General features: G+C 42.2%; 1 protein-coding gene across 5 annotated transcripts in view; it reads right to left on the reverse strand.

The window, feature by feature from the left end:
• The window catches only part of LOC102903288 (resistin-like beta), a 28,036-nt gene extending 20,999 nt beyond the window's left edge, over positions 1 to 7,037 (reverse strand). For 2 of the 5 annotated variants that reach the window (XM_076548929.1, XM_042259393.2), the window contains exon 1: positions 6,814 to 6,989. The gene's annotated coding sequence lies outside the window, so the exon portion shown is untranslated. Of the gene's footprint in view, positions 1 to 6,813 lie in introns of all 5 variants that reach the window. The other 3 variants (XM_042259394.2, XM_006996503.4, XM_076548930.1) reach the window with 3 other exon arrangements.
• Positions 7,038 to 7,068: the final 31 nt, after the last annotated feature.

A 7,068-nucleotide genomic window follows, 5' to 3' on the forward strand; every position in this document is an offset into this window, starting at 1 on the left:
TTGTTATTATTTTTGTCTAAATGCTCCTAAATCAAATAGCAAGGTGAGATGAGGATTTGCCTTAGCCTGAAGTGATCTGGTCTATTGATAACTGGGCAGACCTCACAAACACAAGCAGAAAAATGACCCTATGGCACAGTGTTACATGGCTTCATTCATTTCCTAGGGTTTCTATGACATAGTACCTCAAACTTTAAACAACAGAAACTTATTATTAAGTATTATCTCAGCTATGGAGGCTAGAAATCCTCACCCCAGAGTCTGTGGGATCAGGCTTTCTCTGACAGTTCCTGCATCTTCCCCTGCCTTGCCCAGATTTCGGCACTGGCCACAAATTTTAGGCTCTGTTTGGCTTGTAGCTGCTTCATTTCAACTACAACCTGAGTACACGGCATGTCTGGGTCTCTTCTTATAAGGATATAGGGGAAAAACATCCCTACTGAGGTATGAATTCACCTTAACAGTATCTCCAAATACTGTTGCCATGAAAGGACACATTCACAGGTACCAAGGGTTAGGACTGCAATGTATGCTTTGGGGAGGCAAAATTCAGAAGATGGTAAACAAATGTTTATATTAAAGTCAGTTATGGTGCGGAGATGAGATCAAGTATTTACAGGACATGGCTTCTGCTTCCTCCTGTGTAACCTCCAATGCCTGGATTTAAATAGTGAGGAGCTGAGGCACTGGGTCAGCCTCTTCCATATCTAATCTCAGAGTACCTCCCTATCATGGGGTGGATGGGACAAGGGTTCTAGGCACTGGTACCGGGCCACTAAATTTTAGATTCCTTTAGTTAGCTCTGCATTCTTTTTTAATTTGGGGGAAGATTGATTGAGTTAAACTAGGGAAATGAAGCCAGAAAAGGGGTGAGGGTGATAGCTTAGATACATTAAAAAAAGAAAAAGGTTGTGTTGTCTCAAAGAAACAATGCATTCATAAGTTACTACCATGTAATTCTGGTGCAAATTTAAATGTCTGCATACTTCCTTATTTGTTCAAATATAAAACAAAAACCTTAGCACAGTCTCTCTCCTCAGTATACCAACAAAAACAAACTGAAGAAACTGAAAAATCCGTAGCTTTCCTTACATCTATCACGGGGCCATGGTCACTGGACGAACCAACACCCTGAAAACTGAGGAGGCTGGTGAATATGCCAGCCACTTATCCACAATGACTCATCCCAAATCTTCATAAAACCACAGACAGTACCACCCCTACACTTAGCATATTGTCCTATATGCACATACCCCTGATAGGGTTTAAACCAAAATGGCTACTAAATGGTTTAGGGGCAGGATGCTTATATAGCCTTGGTAACCTCGACAAAGGGATGATCTGCATCCTTGGTAGGGCAGAGCACAAGATTTCAGCCTGTGGCTCAAAGCACTGTACGTGTTACAACTCAAGAATTGTTTACTTCTGTTTTTTTTTCCCTGAACAATGTAGTTAACATTGAATAATTGAAGCTACAGGTGTTGGGGAAACTATAAAGAACATTAGCTCAGTGGTAGAGCACTTGCCTAGCAAGCACAAGGTCCTGGGTTCGGTCCTCAGCTCCAGGGGGGCAAAAAAAAGAATGTGGATCAGTTCACCTGAAGCAGAAACCAGTAACAGGTAGAAGACTGTAGGATGGGGTTGGGGAATTAGCTCAGTGGTAGAGAGTTTGCCTAACAAAGAAAACAACAACAACAACAACAACAACAAAAACAGAGCTGCCTTTTTGCCAGGTGGTGGTGGTGGTGGTGGCGGCAGCGGCGGCGGCGGCGGCAGCGGCGGCACACGCCTTTAATTCCAGCACTTTGGAGGCAGAGGCAGGCAGATCTCTGTGAGTTCAAGGCCAGCCTGGTCTACAAAGCGAGTTCCAGGAAAGGTGCAAAGCTACGCAGAGAAATCCTGTCTCGTAAAAAAACAAAACAACAACAAAAAGGCTGTAGGATATTTTTTATGAATTGTGAGAGGTTACAGACAGACTAAGTGGAGAGTTTAAAAACTCCTGGAGGCACATTTGCTTGGTTTTTACCTTCAGGACCCCCATCACATTTTCATGATAAATACAGAAGAAAAATCCTTTCATGTATGTCTCAGCCTGCTTGTATTACTTGAGGAGAAAGTCCAAGAAACACTTGTGAAGTACACAGACCTGTGGGGCAGGCTCACTCAGACAGTGAGGTCTGATTACAGCATCTGCCATGGGCTTACAGGCAGAAGGCCTTCCAAAGCCAGAGTCTATGTTAGGAGTTCCTAGGCAATCTAAAGACAAGAGGGTTTAGAACAGAGTGCAGAAACAAGGCAGGACAGGAGGGAAGAACTATGGAGACATGGAAGGGAAAGGAGCCGTGTCCCAGAGACTGGCTGAAAGCTCTCCAATAAGCTAAGAAGCTCAATTCCAAAATGGAGCAGTGGTCAATTCAGTGGGTAAAGGGGGTAAAGGTGCTTCTGCCAGGCCAGACGACCTGAGCTACATCCCCAGAAGTCACACGGTAGACGAAGAGGAATGAGTCCCACAAATTACCCTGACTTCCATACATGCACCATGAGTACTGTAAGTACACATGCTTTAAAAAAGAATTCCAACAATTAACATTGCATTAGGCCCTTCTCCACTCATAAACCAACAGGTTTCTAAGAATCTCCCCCTAAAGTCTGCTTACGCTAAGACACTATCCTAAACATTTATGGAACCTCTAGTGGCTCCTGGTCATACTCTATCAGATTGCAATCCCATCTAAGGCACTTCCGGAGCCACCCTATATATAATCCTGCCTAACAAAAATAAAGAGAAAAGTGGGGAGGAGGTTTCTTAGCAACTCTATTAGTCAGAATTCCCTAGAGGAACAAAACTAGTGTGTGTGTGTGTGTGTGTGTGTGTGTGTGTGTGTGTGTGTGTGTGTGTGTGTTTTGAGTGAGAATGGCCCTCATAGGCTCAAACATTTGCAAGCTTAGTCCCCGGTGTGGTGAACTGCTTAGAAGGATTAGTAGGTGTGGCCTTGTTAGAGGAGATATGTTGCTGGCGGTGGATTTTTGGGTTTCAAAAGCCTATGCCAGACCCAATCCTCCTACTGTGTGTGTGTGTGTGTGTGTGTGTGTGTGTGTGTGTGTCCCTCTCCCTCTTCCTCTCTGCCTGTAGATCAGGATGTATCTTACAACTATTGCTCTAGCACCATGCTCCATGCCTGTCTGCCCATTACCACACTCCCTTCCTGCCATGATGGTAATGGACTAACCCTCTGAAACTGTGAGCAGCCGCAAATTAATGCTTTCTCTTAAAAGAGTTGCCTTGGTCATGGTGTCTCTTCACAGCAATAGAACAGTGACTAAGACAAGTGTGTGTGTGTGTGTGTGTGTGTGTGTGTGTGTGTGTGTGTGTGTGTAAGAGAGAAAGGGAGGGAGAGGCAGAGAGAGAGAGAGAGAGAGAGAGAGAGAGAGAGAGAGAGAGAGAGAGAGAGAGAGAGAGAGAGAGAGAGAGAGATCAGGGCAACTTACAAGCTGTGGTCCAAGTAGTCTAACAATGGCTGTCTCCCAGTGGCCAGGCTAAGGATCTAGTAGCTGTTCAGTCCATAGAACTGGACATCTCAGCAGTCCCAAACTAGATGCTAGATTACCAGAGTTCCTAGAGAGCTGCCAGTCTTCAGTGTATGTTGGAATCCTAAATAAGTAAGTTCTAATACCAGGGAAGGTATGCCTAGGCGACAGGGCAGATAAACCTACCATGAGAGTGAGGCAAGTGGGCAAAAAGCCACCCTTTGGGTTTCTTGAACAGCATTTTCTATCCTCTTTGCAATAGAGGTTCCTAGCAGGGAGTTTGGAATTTTCTGGAGACATTTTTGGTTGTTGTACCTAGCAGGAACAGGATGATAATTACCTGCCAGTGAGTCTAGGCTGTGAGCACTGGGAAATATTCTCAATGCCCAGAGGCCTCCCAACAAGGAAATTCCTCACATGAAATATCAGTGGGGACAAAGGTCCATAAACTCTTGACTAGAATGTGCACTTCTATCCTGAGATAGATGAGTCCATTTCTTAACTGAAAAGAATATTGGTGCAGTTTTTGGAAAAGGTAAAACAAAAGTCCTTCTAAACATCTCTATTTCTTAACCTAATATATAACCTTTTCTACTCTATATCTTATGAGCTCACAAGCCAAATAGAGTAGAAGAGTGGCAGAGAACTTGTCACATACCTGACATCAGTGTGTGTCCTTCCTTGTGACACTGGCAATCAGAAGCATATTCTTAAACTATGACAACTGGCCGACAAGAACATACCAATTAAAACATAATTAGAAATATTTAGAGTGGCAAATTTCCACTTCCACAGAAACAGTAAAATTGACCGTGGAGGTGGAGTTACCAGCATGTCATGTTTTATTGGCCCATATGCCAAGTGGATTTGCTTACTCGCCGCACTCCATATGCCGGGGGGCAGGCCTTATGTATCTTTGGTGCAGCAGTAAAGTGGAGACTATCATGGGAACCACCTCTACTGCAGTAAACCACCACCAAGCTCCTCATTTTAGCTGTGACACACAGTACTTTTGAAATGTTCAGTGTTGTTTTAGCTAAATAAATCTCTTACTTAGATGAAAAGACCTTCATTTTTCCTTCTGAAAAAAAAATTTATGAGAAGGGAATCTCCAAACATATCATCTCTATGGGAAGACAAAATTAACCTCAGATTTGTACAGAAGCCCTTGGGCTATGGGCTAGAGGTAGAAGGATCCAGACAGAGACTCCAAGAAGGTGCTAAATAGACTGAAAACGCAACAGAAGGCATTTGTAAAGCTCCACACTGATAATAACATTTACCTTAGCATCAAAAACTACTTTCATGAATAATGCTGCAGTTTGAAGGACTTTAAAACTCCCTTCCTGTCTTCAAATGCCCAGTCTATTCTTTTTACCCTCAACTGCTACTATTGGGTTAATTTGGGAAGTAGACGTGATCAGAAATCTTTGAGTCTAATTAAATATATATGCTAATATAAAGAGTCCCACTCTGAGCCTTTCTAAACAGGATGGTTTGTATAATGGGAGGAATAATAGAAAATTAAATTTTAAAAAATTGCCAGGGGGCCTAGAGAGCTGGCTCAGTAGTTAAGAACACTGGCTGCTCTTACAAAGGACCCAGTTAAGTTCCCAGCACTGACATGGCAGCCTTCAACAGTCTGTCACTCCAGTTCTAGGAAATCCAGCTTGCCCTTCTGGCCTCCATGGACATCAGGCACATACACAGTGGGCTTATACACAAGCAGGCAAAACATTCACACACATAAAAATAAACATATCATTAAAAATAAAAACCTAAAAATTGTTTTTCAAATGACCTTTAATGGTAGTTGTTTCTCCCCATATTCTCTCCTTTAAACTGCTACGTCCCCTCCCCTCCCAAGTCAATTCTCCTACTCTAGTTTTTCTTTTACCCCTCCATAACACTATATTATATTTCTCCTTCCTTGAGAGATCTTCATGTCCTTTCTTGTCCCTTACTAGGTATATAACCTCTGTGGTTATTCAGATTATAGCATACACTTCCAAACCTAAAAAACTAACAGCCCAGAAAAGACAAAACATGCAATATTTGTTTTCTTGGGTCTAGGTTACCTCACTCAAGATGATTGTTTCAGCTCCATCCATATACCTGAAATTTTCATAATTTCATTTTTCTTAAGCACCAGACAATACTCCATTGCATAAATGTACTACATTTTCATTATCCACACATCAGTTGATGGAGGTCCGAGCTATTCTACATTTCTTGCTATTATAAATAGATCAGCAGTGAACATGGATGAGCAAGTATCTCTGTAGTAAGATGTAGAGTGGGTATATGATCAAGAGTGCTATAGTTGGATCTTAAGGTAGCTCTATTCTCCACTTCCTAAGGAACCGCCACACTCATTTTCATAGTGGCTCTACATGGTGTTACTCCTACTAGCAATGGATAAATGTTCCCCTGTTGTAGAATATTATTTTAAGGTGTGTTACTTTTGTTTATGTTGCATTTGTTTAACTTTGTGAAGCTGTGTTACTGTACCTGTCTAATAAGGAGCTGAATGGCCAACACCTAGGCAGGAGAAAGGATCCGTGGGGCTGGCAGACAGAGAGAATAAAGAGAATGAGAAATCTGGGAGAGAAAAAATAGCCAAAGAAAGAGGAGGACTCCAGGGGCCAGCCACCCAGCCACCTAGCCAGCCACAAAATAAGAGTTAAAATAAGATACACAGAAGTAAGGAAAGGTAAAAGCCCAGAGGCAAAAGACAGATGGGATAATTTAAGTTAAGGAAAGCTGGCAAAGAAACAAACCAAGCTAAGGAAAGGCATTTATAACTATGAATAAGTCTCCATGTGTGATATATTTGAAAACTGGGTGGTGGGCCCCCCAAAAGAGCAAAAAATAACAACAATATTCCCCTTTCCCACATCCTTGCCATCATATGCTGTCATTCATTTTATTGATCGTGGCCACCCTGACTAGAGTTAAAGGAAATCTCAAAGTAGTTTTAATTTGCTTTTCCTTAAAGGTCATGAACCTTTAAGTGTTTCTCAGTCATTTGTGTTTCATCTTTGGAGAATTTTCTTTTTAGACCCATACCCCATTTTTAAATTGGATTATTTGTTTTCTGGAAGTTTAGGGCTTTTTTTTACTTCTTTATATATTCTAGACACTAACCCTCTATTAGATATATACTTTAGTAAAGATCTTTTCTAAGCCTGTAGCCTGATGCTTTGTCTGAATGACACTATCTGCTACCACAGAGAAGCGTCTCAGTCTCATGAGGTCCCATTTATTAAGTGTTGTTCTTAGTACCTGTGCTGTCAGTGTCCTGTTCAGAAAGTCTTTCCTGTGCCGACGAGTTCGATCTTATTCCCCACTTTCTCTTCTAGCACATTCAAGTACCTGGCCTTACGTGGAGGTCCTTGATGCATCTGAATTTGAGTGCTGAGCAGGGTAATAGCCAACGAACTTTTCAGAATTCCGTTGGTCATCTTTGAAGCTCAGCCTCAGTGGGGGGATGGGGAAGGGGGATGGAGGAAAAGCTGTTTTTGTTTGTTTGTTTGTTTG

The sequence above is a fragment of the Peromyscus maniculatus genome, chromosome 12 (genome assembly GCF_049852395.1).
Source record: "Peromyscus maniculatus bairdii isolate BWxNUB_F1_BW_parent chromosome 12, HU_Pman_BW_mat_3.1, whole genome shotgun sequence".
Taxonomy (NCBI): domain Eukaryota; kingdom Metazoa; phylum Chordata; class Mammalia; order Rodentia; family Cricetidae; genus Peromyscus; species Peromyscus maniculatus.